At 42.4% G+C, this 19217-nt stretch overlaps 1 non-coding gene and 1 pseudogene across 1 annotated transcript; one reads left to right on the plus strand and one right to left on the minus strand.

Annotated features, from left to right (window-relative positions):
- The first annotated feature begins 8315 nt into the window (after positions 1-8315).
- Positions 8316-8769, plus strand: LOC128563770 (small nuclear ribonucleoprotein Sm D2-like; annotated as a pseudogene).
- Positions 8770-17536: 8767 nt separating this feature from the next.
- Positions 17537-17701, minus strand: LOC128564202 (U1 spliceosomal RNA). Its single transcript, XR_008374064.1, has one exon. It is a non-coding gene; the product is annotated as a U1 spliceosomal RNA (small nuclear RNA).
- Between the last annotated feature and the right edge of the window lie 1516 nt (positions 17702-19217).

A 19217-nucleotide genomic window follows, 5' to 3' on the forward strand; every position in this document is an offset into this window, starting at 1 on the left:
TTCAAAAACTACGTGCAAACAAATGACTTCCCCATTGCATTCCCATATATTACTCAGTAAAACTTTTTCTGCATGGTCGAGATACATGATTATTTTTACAAAACATGAAACAAAAAAATCTGACAGCAAAGTACACAAGTTCCATGTCCAGCAGCTACTCAGTTGCCTCTAACTTGAAGAATAATGTAACTTATGCTCTTTAGTTTACTCCCTGGTTTCCCTCCAAACGCCATGCCTTTATTATGACACTATTCATTCTGGCTTCCTTCTATATTTTATCTTTCTCATTCACTAGATTATAAGCTCCTTGGGGCCAGGGACTTAGTTTTAGTCTTGTTTGTATGTGCTATAGCACCTGGCAAGGAATTACATAAATGTTTGTTCTTTCTTTGACTCTGAAATATAAAAAAATAATATCTGTCCCAAGGCCCCTCTCCCCTCCTCATCCGCCAACGCCTTGCTCATAAGACATGTATACAGGGCAGTGCCTGTGGCTCAGTGGGTAGGACACCGGCCCCATATACCGAGGGTGGCAGGTTTAAACCCTGCTCCGGCCAAACTGCAACAAAAAAAATAGCCCAGCATTCTAGTGGGCATCTATACTCCCAGCTACTCCAGAGCCTAAGGCAGGAGAATCACTTAAGCCCAGGAGTTGGAGGTTGCTGTGAACTATAACACCACAGCACTCTACCGAGGGTGATAAAGTGAGACTCTGTCTCTAAAAAAAAAAAAAAAAGTATACAAAATTCATTTTTCTTTTGAAAGAACTTAGATTTCTGTAAAGGCCTCAAAATCATTGTTTATAAAAACTAGCCATAATTATTAGTGAATCATTACAGTGATAACATAAAATGAAAAGGTAGAAAAGAAAGAAAAATGTTGTACAATTATGCAAACTAAAAAAGGGGGGAAGATATAGGAACTGGGTAGGCCAGGCCTGGTGGCCCACGCCTGTAATCCTAGCACTCTGGGAGGCTGAAGCCAATGGAATGCTTGAGCTCAGGAGTTCCAGAACAGTCTGAGTAAGAGCAAGACTCCATCTCTACTAAAAATAGAAAAACTAGCGAGCATGGTGGCACACAATTGTAGACTCAGCAACTCAGGAAGCTGAGGTAAGAGGATTACTCAAGCCCAAGAGTTGGAAGTTGCCGTGAGCTATTATACTACAGCACTTTACCCAGGGTAACAGAGTGAGACTTGTGTCTCCAATAAACACATACATACATACATAAGGAAGAAAGTATATTACCAAGAGAGAACAACCCAATAAGGAAATAAATGTGGGTGCAAATCATAAAGGGGAAGGAAATTATTGAAATGTAGTGAAGGTAGAAACTTGACAGACCATGAATGGATGAGGCAGAAACAAAAAAAAGGCAATGTAATCACAAAATGCAACATGAAACAGGAAAGAACATGACAAATTATGTATTTAACAATATACCTAGGAAAAATCCAAACAGTATGAGTACTATAGGACAAGAATTTCTATTTTTGTCTGCTTTCTGTTCAATTCAATTTTCAAGGTGCTCACCTTTTATTATAACATGCTTTATGTTACGAAAAAAAGTATCATGTTATAATAAAAGGTAACAGCTCACCTTTTCTTATAACATACAGCATGTTATAATAAAGGATAACACACTTTATGGGGGCAAGACATGATTGCAAGAGGGACTTTACCTAACAATTGCAATCAGTGTAACCTGGCTTATTGTACCCTCAATGAATCCCCAACAATAAAAAATAAATAAATAAATAAAGGATAACACAGTATAGTAAAAAGAGCTATAGAAGATAAGCAAATAAACATATGAAATGGACTCTGCAAATTACTATGTAACTTCACACAAATCACTATCATAATTTCATCTGTATGATTGTTCCAAGACTCAAAATGGTGAAAATAAATGTACTTTGTTCACTATCAAGCTCTTTTTACAGATGAAAAGGAATATTATGTTGGCTAAATCTGTGGGCAGCACAGTCATCTTTACTTTGGTGCACTCTCAAATTGCAAAAGCAAAAATTTAGTTTATTCTATTAAAAATGTCATACTGGGGGGAAGGAAAAGCAGAGAGAGGGAAGGAGGGAGAGGGGTGGGGCCTTGGTGTGTGCCACACCTTCTGGGGGCAAGACATGATTGCAAGAGAGACTTTACCCAACAAATGCAATCAGTGTAACCTGGCTTATTGTACCCTCAATGAATCCCCAACAATAAAAAAAAAAAAATGTAATACTGGAGAGAAATCAGTTAAAACATTTGTTTGTCTATTTGTTTATTGAACAAAACAACTGTGTGAAGCCAAATGTTTCATTCTTATAATTTGCTCTCTTCTAAACCCCTTACATATTATAACTGCCATAAATGTCTATTACGGGTCAAGCATAGTACATAAATTTTATTATGAAGTAGTCATTGTATGTATTATTCCCATTTTACATATGATCAAACTAAAGTTCTAAGAGGTCAGATAATTCATGCAAGGTCATAGAGCTGCCTTTGCCACATGGTTAACAAATTGTGCTAAGATTCTATTCATCACTTATATCTCTATTACTCTAAGCAACAAATTATCTTGACTTTTTTTTTTTTTTTTTTTTTGAGACAGAATCTCACTCTATTGCCCAAGCTAGAAGGCCATGGGCTCAACAGCAATCTCCACAGCTCACAGCAATCTCAAACTCCTGGGCTCAAGCAATTCTCCTGTCTCAGCCACCCGAATAGCTGGGACTACAAGTGCCCACTACAACACCTTTTTTTTTTTTTTCTATTTTTAGTAGAACGGTGGTCTTCCTCTTTCTCAGGCTGGTCTCCAGCTCCTGAGCTCAAGGGATCCTCCTGTTTGGCCTCTCAGAGTGCTAAGATTACAGGCAGGAGCCACCATGCCCGGCCTATCCCTTATTGCTTAAGCAAAAAATATTAATATACCCACACTTGTTCTAGAGCATTCTGGAATCAGAACCAGACATTCCGTTGTCCAGGCTAGAGTGCCTGGTTGTCCAGGCTAGAGTGCCTAGCTTACAGCAACCTCAAACTCCTGGGTTCAAGGGATCCTCCTGCCTGGACCCTCCAAGTGGGACTACGCCAATTAGCCACACAACGCCTGGCTAATTTTTCTTTTTCTTTTCTTTATTTTTTTTTCCGGTAGTGATAAAAAATATTTCACTCTTGCTCAGGCTGGTCTCAAACTCCTGAGCTCAAGGGATACAGTGCTAGGATTACAGTCGTGAGCCACCAGGCCGGGCCCTGACATGAGTTTCAACTATGGCTCTTAACTAACTGTGTGAACTTAGGCAAGTTATTTTGCCTCTCTGCAAATCCTATAGAGCAAACAACCTCAAATTAATGAGCGCAATAAGGTAAGAAAATGAATAGGAGTAAAACCATCTTATTCACTGATGATGTAATATTATACATATAAAATTCAAAAGAATACATAAACTACTAAAATGAATGTAAGATCACAGGATGCAAGGTCAATCGTATTTCTGTGTATAACCAAGAAATTGAAAAATGAAAAAATTTTCTTTTTTTTTCTTTTTGTAGAGACAGAGTCTCACTGTACCGCCCTCGGGTAGAGTGCCGTTGCGTCACACAGCTCACAGCAACCTCTAACTCTTGGGCTTAAGCAATTCTCTTGCCTCAGCCTCCCGAGCAGCTGGGACTACAGGTGCCCGCCACAATGCCCGCTATTTTTCTGTTGCAGTTTGGCCAGGGCTGGGTCCGAACCCACCACCCTCGGCATATGGGGCCGGCGCCCTACTCACTGAGCCACAGGCGCGGCCCAAAAATGAAAAAATTTTCAAATGCTATTTACAAAAACAGAAAAAACATGAAATAGAAATACATTTAGGGCAGCGCCTGTGGCTCAACGGAGTAGAGCGCCAGCCCCATATGCCGGAGGTGGTGGGTTCAAACCCAGCCCCGGACAAAAACTGCAAAAAAAAAGAAAGAAAAAAAAAAGAAATACATTTAATGCAAGATGTGCAAGATCTCTACATTGAGAAAAAAAAACACCTGCTAATAGAAGTTCACAAAGACCTAATTAAAAAGAGATAGGCCAAGCACAATGATGGACTCGTATAGTCCCAGCTTCTCAGGAAGCTGAGACAGGAGGATGGCTTGAGCCCAGGAGTCAAGACCAGGTAAGCAACAGAGTAAGACCCTGTCTCTTAAAACATTAAATTAAATTTTAAAAAAGGAAGACCGGACGCATTGGCTTACACCTGTAATCCTAGCACTCTGGGAGGCTGAGATGGGTGGACTGCTTGAGCTTAGGACAACCTGAGCAAAAGCAAGACCCCATCTCTACAAAAAATAGAAAAAATAGCCAGGCATGGTGCCACATACCAATAGTACCAGGTACTTAGGAGGCTGAGACAGGAAGATTGCTTGAGACCAAGAGTTTGAGGTTGCTTTGAATTATGTTGACGCCATGGCACTCTACCGAGGATGACTGTTTCTCAGAGTGAGAACTGTTTCTCAAAAATAACAGTAATAATAAATTTTATAAAACAGAGATGGATATAAGATGTTGGCACTTCCCAAATTGACCCATGAATTCAATGCAATCCCAATCGAAATTCCAGCAAGTTTTCTTTTTTTTTGAGACAAAGTCTCATTCTGGTACCCCAGGCTAGCATGCCCTGGCATCACAGCTCACAGCAACCTCAACCTCCTGGGCTCAAGCAATCCTCTAGTCTCAGCCTCCTGAGTAGCTGGGCGTGGTGGCTATTTTTTTTCTATCTTTTGTAGAGATGGACCAGCCTCTTGCTCAAGCTGGTCTCCAACTCCCAAGCTCAAGCAATCCACCTGCCTCGGCCTCCCAGAGTGCTAGAATTACAAGAGTAATTGCAAGGTCCCACCATGCAAGGTCCAAGCAAGCTTTTTATGCTTTATTTTTTTTGGCTGCGGCTGGGTTTGAACCTACCACCTCTGGTATATGGAGCTGTGTCCCACTCCATTGAGCCACAAGTGCTGCCCCCAGCAAGCTTTTTAAATAAACATTGAGATGCTAGTTCTACAATTTATGTGGAAATACATATTACCTCGTATAGGTAAGACAGACGTGAAGCAGCACAAGTCAATGACGTACACTACTGGTTTCAATACTTGCTACAAAGCTACAAAAATTAAGACAGTGTGATATTGGGCGGCGCCTGTGGCTCAGTAAGTAGGGCACCGGCCCCATACGCCGAGGGTGGTGGGTTCAAACCCAGCCCCGGCCAAACTGCAACAAAAAAATAGCTGGGCGTTGTGGTGGGCGCCTGTAGTCCCAGCTGCTTGGGAGGCTGAGGCAAGAGAATCGCAGAAGCCCAAGAGTTAGAGGTTGCTGTGAGCCGTGAGACATCATGGCACTCTACCCGAGGGTAGTAAAGTGAGACTTTGTCTCTACAAAAAAAAAAAAGACAGTGTGATATTGGTACACATATAGGCATAGACAAATAGATCAATGGAACAGAATAGAGAGCCCAGAAATACACCTCCAAATTTATAGTCAATTGATTTTGCAGAAAATTGTCAAAGAGATTCAATGGAGAAAGCAAAGTCTTGTCAATAAACAGTACTGAAACAAGTAGATATTAGTATGGAAAAAATAAATTTGACTCCCCCCATTACCATAAACAAGAATGAATTACAGGGGCGGTGCCTGTGGCTCAGTCAGTAAGGCGCCGGCCCCATATACCGAGGGTGGGGGGTTCAAACCCGGCCCCAGCTGAACTGCAACCAAAAAATAGCCGGGCTATATGGCGGACGCCTGTAGTCCCAGCTACTCGGGAGGCTGAGGCAAGAGAATCGCTTGAGCCCAGGAGTTGGAGGTTGCTGTGAGCTGTGTGAGGCCACGGCACTCTACCGAGGGCCATAAAGTGAGACTCTGTCTCTACAAAAAAAAAAAAAAAAAAAAAAAAGAATGAATTACAGATGAATCATTGCCTTAAATGTTAAAGACAAAACTATAAAGCTTCTAGAGGAAAATATGGGGTAGCAAATATCTTTACAACTTTGGAATAGGCCATTTCTTCTTTGCAATCTTTTCTGGCTAGTGTCTGACCTAAAAGACCCAGCCAGAAAAGAAAAGTAAATAACAAATTGGATTTCACCAAACTTCCCTCATTTAAAAACTAAACATTGAAAAATCCCATTAAGGAAATACTGATAAAAAGGCAGTCCATGGATTTGTAAAACGTATTTATTGATACATGTTCAAGCAAAGTAATTGTATCCAGAGTAAAGAACACAGCTAAATCCATAATAAGAAAAAAGGCCAAATAACAAAATGAATGAAAGACTTGAAAGCTACTTTACGAAAGTATATGTATGGCCGAGAAACTTATGAAAAGATGCTTAGCGTCATTAGTCATCAAGAAATAATTCAAATTAAAACCACAATTGGTGTTTCGGCACCTGATTACTACATCGGCCATATGCACCAAGGCTGGCAGGTTTGAACCTGGTCCAGGCCTGCTAAGTAAAACAATGACAAATGCAACAAGAAAAAATAGCCGGGCGTGTGGTGGGTGCCTGTAGTCCCAGCTACGCAGAAGACCGAGGCAAGAGAATCCCTTAAGCCCAAGAGTTGAGTTTGCTGTGAGCTGTGACGCCATGACACTCTACCAAGGGTGACACAGTAAGACTGTGTCTCAAAACACACACACACACACACACACACACAAAATAGATAACCCCTTCTTATACATCTATTAGAACGTCTAAAATTGTAAAAGGCTAAACAATACCAAGTATTGGGGGAATGTGGAGCAAACGGAATTCTCATTTATTGGTAGCAGGATTGTACAACCATTTTTGAAAACTGTGGCAGTTCTTCATTAAAGTTAAGCATATACAATTCTACCCAACAGTTTGGCTAGGTATTTATTTATGTAGGGGAAAGGAAAACATATGTCCACCAAAAAGATTGTAGAGAAAGTTAATAGGAGTTTTAGTCATAGTAGTCAAAACCTGGAAACCAATTTCCATCAGGGTTTGTGGAGGAACACGGTCTGGCACTTTCACCTGCTGGAATGCTGCTGCTGATAAAAAGGAACAGATTATTGACACATGTAACATGGAAGAATCTCAGAAGCATTCTGCTGAGCAGAAGTAGTCATATGAGTACGTTGTGTTTTTTTTTTTTTTTTTTTTTTTGTGGTTTTTGGCCGGGGCTGGGTTTGAACCCGCCATCTCCGGCATATGGGACCGGCGCCCTACTCCTTGAGCTACAGGTGCCGCCCATGAGTATGTTGTGTATGATTCTGTTTTTTACACATTACAAGAGCAGGCAAAATGAATATATGATGGTGAAAGTTAATACAGTGGTTATAGGGGGTGCAGATTGGAAAAAAGACAATTTTTTGGAATAAAGAAATATTCTGATATGATTATTGATTTAGGGGATGGTTACATTTTCACAATGCTTTGTCAAAACGTATTGAGTTGCACCCTTTGCTATATGCAAATTATACCTAAACATAGGACTGTGGGTATTTTTAAAAACAGAATAGGAGGGAAGCTCCCCACTATGAAGAAGTATTTATTTTAAAAAGCCTATAACCAACATCATACTTGATAGTGAAACATTTACAGCTTTCCCCGAGATTGGGAAAGAGTATTGGAAGTAGCACGCACAGTATTACCATTTGTATTCAAAATTGTGCAGGAGATTCTAGTCAGTGTGGCAAAGGAAAAAAATGGTATAAAGACTGCTAAGGAAGAAATGAAACTGTCATTATTTGCAGAGATCATGAATATTTATGTAAAAAATAACAAAAAGAGGCCAGGTGCGATGGCTCAAACCTGTAATTCTAGCACTCTGGGAGGCTGAAGCAAGAGGATCTCTTGATTTCAGGAGTTGGAGACCATCCTGAGCAAGAGTGAGACCCATCTCTACTAAAAACAAAAAAACTAACCAGGTGTTGTGGCAGGTGTTTACAGTCCCAACTACTCGGGAGGCTGAGGCAGGATGATTGCTTGAGACCAAGAGTCTCAGCCTGCCGGCCCACAACGCCTGCATAATTTTTCCGTTTTTAGTAGAGATGGGTCTCACTCCTGTTCAGGTTGGTCTTGAACTCCTGAGCTTAAGTGATCCACACTCCTAGCCCTCCCAGAGTGCTAGGATTACAGGCATGAGCCAGCACATCCAGCCTCTAGATAGCTATTAAAAGTAGAATCTAATACATTAAGCGCAATGGTGAAAATCACATCTCAGTTGAATACTCCTGTAAGAACTGAGATGCAGGTACGGATCCCCAACACCAGATGTTGGCCTCATCCCACTTAACCTCCCTATTGGTTAAAAAAGGGGAGACGGAGAAGGAAGTGACTTGAGAGGACAGCCACCACCATGAGCCTCCTTAACAAGCCCAAGAGTGAGATGACCCCAGAGGAGCTACAGAAGCAGAAGGAAGAAGAATTTAACACTGGTCCACTCTCTGTGCTCACACAATCAGTCAAGAACAACACTCAAGTGCTTATTAATTGCCGCAATAACAAGAAACTCCTGGGCCGGGTGAAAGCCTTTGATAGACACTGCAACATGGTGCTGGAGAATGTGAAGGAGATGTGGACTGAGGTCCCCAAAAGTGGCAAGGGTAAGAAGAAGTCTAAGCCAGTCAACAAAGATCGCTACATCTCCAAGATGTTCCTGCATGGGAACAGTCATTGTGGTCCTGCGGAACCCACTTATTGCTGGCAAATAGGGCCCTCTTCCCTGCTGACAGCTTGCTCCCCCATCCTGTGAAGGCCTGTTCTTTGTGATGGGAATAATAAAGCCCTGTGGTTTTTTTTTTTTTTTTTAAAAAAAAGGGGAGAATTGCCAGTGGGAGGTGTTAATGCTCTCTTTGGCATCGTGAGAAGGGTTAAAACATTGAGGATGCAAACTAAAATCGTCTTGTCATTGTTTGGGTCTTGTACTTGAGGAATACTTACTAATAATATAAAAGTTTATGGGGATTGAGGGGGGTGACATAAGCCTGTAATCCCAGCACTTTGGAAAGCCAAGGTAGGAGGATTAAGATCAGCTTGGACAATATAACCAGACTCTGTTTCTATGAAATTTAAAGAAAAATTAGCAGAGTATGAGAGTGTATCTTTATAGTCCCAGATACTTGGGAGGCAGAGTTGGATGGATCACGTGAGCTCAGGCTGCAGTAAACTGTAGCCTGGGTGACAGAGTGTGGCCTCATCTTAAAAAATAATAATAATAATAAAACAAAAATAAAAGTTATCACAAGTAGGTTGATGGCGCTTCTCTTAGAATAGAGACAGATTCCAGTTCAGAATCTGAACCCATAATTGGTGCAAGTTGCACATGTCTCGTGTCTTTTTCTGTTTGTTTTTGACTTTTTTTTTTTTGTAGAGACAGAATTTCACTTTATTGCCCTTGGTAGAGTGCCGTGGCCTCACACAGCTCACAGCAACCTCCAACTCCTGGGCTTAGGCGATTCTCCTGCCTCAGCCTCCCGAGTAGCTGGGACTACAGGCGCCCGCCACAACGCCCAGCTATTTTTTGTTGTTGTTGCAGTTTGGCTGGGGCTGGGTTTGAACCCGCCACCCTCGGCATATGGGGCCGGCGCCCTGCTCACTGAGCCACAGGCGCCGCCCCTGACTTTTTTTTTTTTTTTTTTTTGCAGTTTTTGGCCAGGGCTGGGTTTGAACCTGCCACCTCTGGCGTATGGGGCCAGCGCCCTAACCCTTTGAGCCACAGGCGCCGCCCCTCTCCCTTTTTTTTTTGAGACAGAATCCTATTCTGGGATTAAAAGTGAGCACCACAGCACCCGGCTACTTTTTCTGTTTTTAGTAGGGATGGAATCTCGCTCTTGCTCTTGTTGGTCTTGAACTTCTAGCCTCAAGCAATCCTCCTGCCTTGGCCTCCCAGAGTGCCAGGATTGTAGACTTGGGCCACCAAGCCCAACCTACATTATTTTTTATTGTTGTAAAATATACATAACATAAAATTTTCCATTGTGACCATTTTTAAGTTCATAATTCAGTGGCAGTAAGTATATTCACATTGTTGTACAACCATCACCACTATCCATCTAAAGAACTTTTTCAAGAAAATATTCTGGACATGTTATTAAATGCATCCAGGACTCAGTTTCCTACCTAACTCCTACATTTTTAAGATCCCCCACAGCTCAGAAACAGGAAACTAAAGCACATCCAGGGGAGTAACAGACTCCTTTGGTTAAAATGTGAGCGTTATATAAAATTCTAGGTCTAGAGGTCATTAATGTTCAAATATAGCTAAGATAGAAAAATGTCATCATGAAAGGGAATGGATCTAAATAATGGTTCTCTTTCCTCAGTAGAAGAATCATCTTCAGGACAGTAATAGACCCTTTGCTGCTTTTGAAATAGGCCTTTGTAAACATGGGCGACTTGACAAATAGTGCTATCCCAGAACACTCATTCTGGCAATAGTTCTTGGGCTTAAAAATGCACGTAAAACTCTGTTTTTATTAAAAACATTCACAGGGTCAATCAATGTTATACTTTAGTCTATTATTTATGAATGTTCATTTTTTAACATGCTTGATTAAATGCCTATGCTCCTGAGTTGTTTGTCTTTTTTGTTTGTTTTGCAGTTTTTGGCCAAGGACGGGTTTGAACCCGCCACCTCTGGCATATGGGAGTGGCTCCCTACTCCTTGAGCCACAACTGCCACCCTGTTTGTCTTGTTTTAACAGTTTCCCCAGGATAATTATGCAGATCCAGACATACAAATACCTGAGAGACTGCAGTTGTCACTTGCCTCACCCTCACGCACTTTTAGTTCATTAATGTGCAAGTTTTTAAACTGAGTGGTAGGTGTATAAACATTATTCCTTGTAGGGCGGCGCCTGTGGCTCAGTGAGTAGGGCGCCGGCCCCATATGCCGAGGGTGGCGGGTTCAAACCCAGCCCCGGCCAAATTGCAACAAAAAAATAGCCGGGCGTTGTGGCAGGCGCCTGTAGTCCCAGCTGCTCGGGAGGCTGAGGCAAGAGAATCGCGTAAGCTCAAGAGTTAGAGGTTGCTGTGAGCTGTGTGATGCCACGGCACTCTACCTGAGGGCGGTATGTGAGACTCTGTCTCTACAAAAAAAAAAAAAAAAAACAAAAAAAAAAACAACATTATTCCTTGTATCAGCCAGACATGTGTTTGATATTCCATGTAGGCCAAGAGCAGTGGCTCATGCTGGTAATCCTAGCACTCTGTGAGACTGAGGCGGGTGGATCGTTGAACTCAGGCGTTCAAGACCAGCTTGAGAGAAATTGAGATCCTGTCTATACTAAAAATAGAAAAACTAACTGGAGGCAGTGGCACACGCCTGTAGACCCAGCTATTCAGGACTTCTGAGGCAAGAGGATCGCTCAAGCCCAAGAGTTTGAGGTTGCTGTGAGCTATGATGCCTCGGCACTCTACCCAGGGCAATAGAGTAAGACTCTGTCTTGAAAGAAAGAGAATGAGAGAGATCCCATATATATGGGATATTTAATAAAAAATTTTTAAATTCCTTCTATGAAAGCTATTTTACTTAAGCATATTCTTTTGTTATAAAATAACAAAAGCTTATATGTAGAACCTGTCTTTCTTATAGACTAAGTTTTAAGTAAATTACTAATATTGGGTGCTTTCTGGTACACTTTGTCACTGATATACACATGGTCAACTAACCACCTACGAATGGCAAGGCTCTGGAATGCCTCCTCTTTCTGCTTAGGGTTTTCCCTACTCTTATTTTCTCTTCTCCTTTCTTATTTTGGGCTTTGTAGCTACTTCTTTCCACTTGAATAGTGGTTGCATTTATAGTAACCCTCTTCCCTCCTAACTGAGTCCATATTTGGGGTGGGGGGGCGGGTATGGTGGCTCACGCCTGTAATCCCAGCACTTGGGAGGCTGTGGCAGGTGGATCGCCTGAGCTCACGGGTTCGAAACCAGCCTGAGCCAGAATGAGACATCATCTCTAAAAATAGCTGCGTGCTGTGGTAGGTGCCTATAGTTATTTTGGAGGCTGAGGCAAAAGAATCGCTTAAGCCCAGGAGTTTGAGGTTACTGTGAGCTATGTTGCCACGGCACTCTACCAAGGGTGACAAAGTGAGATTGTCTCAAAAAATAATAATAATTTTTTGAGGGGGTAGGTAGTGGCAGGACAAGGAAAAAAAAAGAATTTATTATCTCCCATGTCCAGGTGCGTTTGAGTTCTCTCCCTCAGTCCAACCACATTACTCCAAGACTCACCACCCGAGTCTGTATATTTAGTAGTCTCTGTCGTCTGCATGCACCATAATTTTCCACAGAAATACACACCTGCCAGTTACGTTCTATCACCAGTACGTTACTATTACTGATGTTGTAGGTTTCAGAAGGGCGACTCTGAGAATTTAAACCCCTGGCAGAACCATGTTTCCATAGAAAAGCATGTTCTACCTCACCACTAATCAATGAAAAAGGAAACTTTTGAAGTCAGTCTGTGAAGATAGCTTGGGCTTTTCATCTAAGATGTCAACGCCTTTTCATAAAACATAGTCCTAGTTTTTATTTTATTTCTTTTTATTTCCACAAAAACAGTTTTTTAAAAAGCCTGTTGCCACAACTATTGTAATAGTTATTAAAGAACTTATCTTCACAACTGAGACGCATCTCTGAACAACCTTTGGGTGTGAAGCATGGGAGAGAATGCATTAAACTCTCACAAATGGTAGGATATGCTTCTTTCCATCTATTAATTCATCACAAATGTGTTGTGGTCCTACTCCATCTATTCTGATGCGTCTACTGGAGACCCACCACTGAACAAAACCCCCCTATCTCAGGGACATTTACAGGAGCAGTGGCCCACACTGGGGAGTCGATAAGTATCTGCTCAGTGAATGACTGTGATTAAGAAAACCATTAGAATGTGATAAGTAGGTGGGTTTTATAGAATGCACTGAAATCAACTAACAGTTTGCAGCATGTGAATTAGACAGGAGAATTTTCCCAACAATCAAAATTAAAATACTTTCATATTCATAATGAAGTAACACTAGGTGGGTGATCACAATCTGAAGAGTAATATCTCTATAACCTGCGAGGCCCTTACTCTGCTAGGACCTGGATAGGAGACAAATGCGGTCTCACCTCAAGTGTTTGCAAATTATAACTTTGAATCCTAGGTGAATTTTATGTACAAGTAACTTAGATTTATCTTCTTAATTTCAAGAACTCTGTATTTTACCAAATGTGACGGAGGTTTTTTGTCTATAATAATTGGATTGCATTTCTATTTTTATTATTTTATTTATTTATTTAATTTGTTTTTTTTTTTTTTTTTTGCAGTTTCTGGCCAGGGCTGGGTTTGAACCCGCCACCTCCAGCATATGGGGCTAGCGCCCTACTCCTTTGAGCCACAGGCACTGCTCTCGATTGCTTTTTTTTTTTTTGTAGAGACAGAGTCTCACTGTACCACCCTCCGGTAGAGTGCTGTGGCATCACACGGCTCACAGCAACCTCTAACTCTTGGGCTTACGCGATTCTCTTGCCTCAGCCTCCCGAGCAGCTGGGACTACAGGCGCCCGCCACAATGCCCGGCTATTTTTTTTGTTGCAGTTTGGCCGGGGCTGGGTTTGAACCCGCCACCCTCGGCATATGGAGCCAGCACCCTACTCACTGAGCCACAGGCGCTGCCCTCAATTGCATTTTTAAATCGCATCTTCATAGATATCCATAATGTATTTCTTCTTAATGATGTGATCTATGATTACGACCCCTCCTCCCAAAGCCAAACATTTTTGTATTAATCAGAATTCTCCAGAGAAATAGAAACATTTTGTACATACATGTTGAAAGAGAGATTTATTTTAAGGAATTAGCTCACTCAGTTGTGAGGGCTCATAAGTCCATGATTTGCAGGGCAGGCCAGTGGGCTGGAAATTTCAGGAGAAGTTGATGTTGCGGTCTTTAGTCTGAAGGAAGTGTGGACACAGAACTGCTTCCTTTTCGGGGGGCCTCAGCATTTTCTCTTAATGCCTTCCATGGCTTGCATGAGGACCATCCACATTAAGGAGAGTAATCTGCTTACTGACTCAAATGTTAATCACATCTCAAAAATAACCTCACAGTAACATCTAAACTGATGTTCGACCAAATTCCTGGGCACCATAGCTTAGACTGATCGACACATAAAACAAATCATCACAGTCCACTTCTTGTCAACTTGGATCCATACCCATCCTCTTAAACCATACTTAATCTCTAGATAAAGACAGCAGCAAGGTCATACCTCTACCTGACATGATACAGCCAGCTATCCTGGGTACAACCAAAAACACACCAGCCTGCTCTATAGAAAAAAAAGCAAAGTCCTTGGGTAATGTTCATTCTTCTCCTTGGTATCCTGTAACTTAAATGCTAAGATACTGTCCTACTCCATTTTGTGCTGCTATAAATATTTTTTAATTTTTTTAAGTTAATTATTATTATTAATTGGTTTTGGAGACAGAGTCTCACTCAGGTACCTTGGGGTTGAATGTGTGGCCTTATATCTCACAGCAATCTCAAACTCTTGGGCTGAAGCAATCCCCTTACCTTTGCCTGCCAAGTAGCTGTGACTAACACCGACTAGTTTTTAGAGACAGGGGTCTCACTCTTGTTCAGGCTGGTCTTGAACTCCTGAACTCAAGCAATCCGCTTGTCTCAGCCTCCAGGAGTGCTAGGATTACAGGTGCGAGCCACCGTGCCTGGCCTAGACTGGGTAATTTATGATGAGCAGAAGTTTATTGGCTCATGATTCTGAAGGGTAGGTACTGAGAGGAAAGATGAAGATACTGACATCTGGTAAAGACCTCTTTCTCCATTGCTCAATGAACTTACAAACAATGTGGCCATACAGACTTCCAGTCAGTGGACAGCACTGCTGACTTCCAACACAGAGTCTCTAGCGTGGCACTGATCCAAGGTGATCAGCTAGGCACCTCGTGGCAGGTTGATTACATTGAACCGATTTCTAACACGAAAGCAGCAGCATTTTGTTCTTTCTGGATTAGACATTCACTCTGGGTATAGATGAGCCTTCCCTGGACACAGTGCTTCTATGAAAACTACCATCATGGACTGCTGCTCTCAGAAGCACCATATCTCTGCAATATCTTGCAAAAGAATAGACATAGCACTGAAACAGAAAGTCTAGTTCTTTTATGACCAAAAAACTAGTACTCTATTTTCAATATATTTGTTTTAATAAATTTACTCTGAAATGCAAAAAAGAAAAATCTTATTCATAAATTACCATTAGTTATACATGTGCTACCAACAATGTAATATATCTGTAGTAATAAAGTTAATGCTATATAATCAGTATGGTTTTCATCGGTGTGTATAATGGATTGTCAGTGCCACGCTGAGAAAATTTGGATCCCCATGGGCATAATTTCAAGATTTTTTTACAGTATATAGTGGAATTTTGTAGGATTTTATAAAAAACTAGATATCCAGATTCTTTTTTTTCTTTTGTAGAGACAGAGTCTCACTCTATGGCCCTCTGTAGAGTGCCGTGGCCTCACACAGCTCACAGCAACCTCCAACTCCTGGGCTCAAGCGATTCTCCTGCCTTAGCCTCCCGAGCAGCTGGGACTACAGGCGCCCGCCACAACGCCCAGCCATTTTTTGGTTGCAGTTTGGCCGGGGCCGGGCTTGAACCCACCACCTTCGGTATATGGGGCCGGCGCCCTACCGACTGAGCCACAGGCGCCGCCCGATATCGAGATTCTTTATTGAGCAAATCCTCCCAGTGCATTTGGCTTGAAGTCACTGTTGGCTTTTTCTTGATTTTTTTACTAGGCTTTTGATATGTTAAATTTTAAGTAGAGACATTGTTGCGATTCTTTAAGGATTTTTTTTTTTTTTTTACTTTGACACAAATTCATTGAACTCTTTAAGGAGTTTTTCTTTTCTTTCTTTTTTTTTTTTTGTAGAGACAGAGTCTCACTTTATGGCCCTCGGTAGAGTGCCGTGGCCTCACACAGCTCACAGCAACCTCCAACTCCTGGGCTTAAGCGATTCTCTTGCCTCAGCCTTCCGAGTAGCTGGGACTACAGGCGCCCGCCACAACGCCCGGCTATTCTTTCTTTCTTTTTTGAGACTGAGTTTCACTCTGTTGCCCTCCGTAGAGTGCTGTGGCGTCACAGCTCCCAGCAACCTCCAACTCTTGGGTTTAAGTGATTCTCTTGCCTCAGCCTCCCGAGTAGCTGGGACTACAGGCGCCCACCACAATGCCAGCTATTTTTTGTTGCAGTTGCCGCTGCTGTTTTAGCTAGCCAGGGCCAGGTTCAAACCCACCACCCTCGGTATATGGGGTTGGTGCCCTACCCACTGAGCCACAGGCGCTACCCAGGAGTTTTTATTTTTGATCTGCTCACTTCTGAAATGATATTTTTTAAATGAACCAAAATAATTTTTTTTTAATTTTTATTTGTTTATTTATTTAGTTTGAGACAGTTTCACTATGTTGCCCTCAGTAGAGTACTATGGCATCACAGCTCACAGCAGCCTCAAACTCTTGGGCTTAAGCGATTCTCTTGCCTCAGCCTCCCAAGTAGCTGGGACTACAGGCGCCCGCCACAACGCCCGGCTATTTTTTTATTGCAGTTTGGCTGGGGCTGGGTTCAAACCTGCCAAGCTTGGTATATGGGGCCGGCGCCCTACCCACTGAGCCACAGGCCGCCCAGAATAGACTTTTAAACTGATTTTTTTCTTGCCCCTTTTCCCTTCCCTACAAATTGTTTCTATTTTATCCGTGGTCTGTTCTCTTGTCTCTTTCTCATACATTTTTATTGCTTACTTACTTTTCATCTAACTTTTTTGAGACAGAGTCTCAATCTGGTGCGCTTGGTAGAGTGCCATGGTGTCATCATAGCTCACAACAACCCCAAACTCTTGTGCTTAAACAATCCTCTTGCCTCAGCCTCCCAAGTAGCTGGGACTATAAGCATGGCCCACTACATCCAGCTAGTATTTCTATTTTCAGTAGAGATGAGGTCTCACTCTTGCTCAGGCTGGTGTTGAACTCCTGAGCTCAGGTAATCCACCTATCTGGGCCTCCCAAAGTGCTAAGATTATAGGCCTGAGCCATCAGACCGGGCCCTTGCCATCTAAATAATTCTGAATGATTTGTGCAATCTACCAAAGTGAGGGGTTTTTTTTTGTTGTTGTTTGTTTGTTTGTTTTGTAGAGACAGAGTCTCACTGTACCACTCTCTGGTAGAGTGCCATGACGGCACACGGCTCACAGCAACCTCCAACTTCTGGGCTTAAGCAATTCTCTTGCCTCAGCCTCCCGAGCAGCTGGGACCACAGGCGCCTGCCACAACGCCCAACTATTTTTTTGTTGCAGTTTGGCCGGGCTCAAACCCGCCACCCTCAGCATATGGGGCCAGCGCCCCACTCACTGAGCCATATGCACCACCCCCAAAGTGGGTTTTTATGATATTTTACACCAACCCCAACCCCAATGATTGTTTATCATTTCAAGGCATTCTCGAATTTGACTTCAACTTTTTTTAAATTTTTTTTTATTCAGGGGAAAGCGCAAACACAGTCCCTTACTACCACAAATTACGTAGTTGAGTTTCCCACATTTGGGAAAATCGCAGGGGTCAGCACTCCCAGAATGCAATAGATAAGGCTTGCCCTGGGAAAGCCCACCTGCGTGATCATGGTATCTCCCCTGCCAGGTAAGGAGGACCTCAACTTTTTTTTAAGTCAATTTATTTCATGTTAATGTGAGGGTACAAGCAACCAGGTCAAAATATTTGATTTTGTTAGGTAGAGTTCGTCTTATGGTTCTGTCCCACACTCACGAGGTTTGCCAACACCCCCACCCCAAGCCCATTCAGTGAGAGCACCCCAACCCCCAGCCCCTCTCATGTTACCCCTCCCCCCAACTTGATTTGAAATGAGTTTTTCTCCTATTTGGGCATGCATTGGATGGTCTACTGGCTTCATATTAGTAGTGAGTACACTGGATATTTGTTTTTCCATTCTTATGATACTTTGCTAAGAAGAATGTGTTTCAACTCCATCCAGGGTATTACAAAAGACGTGAAGTCACCATCTTTTTATGGCTGAATAGTATTCCATGGTGTGCACATACCACAATTTGTTAATCCATTCCTGAGTTGATGGGCACTTAGGTGTTTCCACGTCCTGGCAATTGCAATGGAGCTGCAATAAACAATCTAGTGAAAATGTCCTTATGGTAAAATGATATTTTTTCTTCTGAGTAGTTAACCTCAATTTTAATTTCCCATTTGCTACTGATACAACTATACTGTTTGTACACATATCACTTTCCCATGACTTCCAATTCATTTATTTAAAATTCAACGTGAATTATTATAGTTTTTTTTTTTTTTTTTTTTGCGGTTTTTGGCCAGGGCTGGGTTTGAACCCGTCACCTCTGGCATATGGGGCTGGTGCCCTACCCCTTTGAGCCACAGGCACCACCTGAATTCCTATAGTTTTAAAACTTGAGTTGGGTGGCACCTGTAGCTCAAAGGAGCAGGGCACTGGTCCCATATGCCGGAGGTGGCAGGTTCAAACCCAGTCATGGCCAAAAACTGCAAAAAAAACACATACACACACACAAAAACTTGATGTAGATATAATGCACCAAGTATAAAAATATACTTTGTTAATAGGCTTAAATTAGATTTTTTTTTTTTTTGTAGAGACAGAGTCTCACTTTACCGCCCTCGGGTAGAGTGCCGTGGCATCACACAGCTCACAGCAACCTCCAACTCCTGGGCTTAAGAGATTCTCTTGCCTCAGCCTCCTGAGCAGCTGGGACTACAGGCGCCCGCCACAACGCCCGGCTATTTTTTTGTTGCAGTTTGGCCGGGGCTGGGTTTGAACCCGCCACCCTCGGCATATGGGGCCGGCGCCCTACTCACTGAGCCCCAGGCGCCGCCCTGAAATTAGATTTTTACCTCCTTTTTTTTTTTTGAGATTTTTTTTTTTGGCCGGGGCTGGGTTTGAACCCGCCACCTCCGGCATATGGGACCGGCGCCCTACTCCTTGAGCCACAGGCGCCGCCCTGAAATTAGATTTTTAACATATTTATTTTTAAGAAAAGCCTGCGTACATGCTCTGTCACGTGCATATGGCATTTCATTATATTCACTGGGGTACTTTTTCTCCTGCTATTAGATTGTTAAGCCCCTTAAAAGCAGGGACCACATTTAAATCTCTAGAGCAGT

The sequence above is a fragment of the Nycticebus coucang genome, chromosome 13 (genome assembly GCF_027406575.1).
Source record: "Nycticebus coucang isolate mNycCou1 chromosome 13, mNycCou1.pri, whole genome shotgun sequence".
NCBI classification, from domain to species: domain Eukaryota; kingdom Metazoa; phylum Chordata; class Mammalia; order Primates; family Lorisidae; genus Nycticebus; species Nycticebus coucang.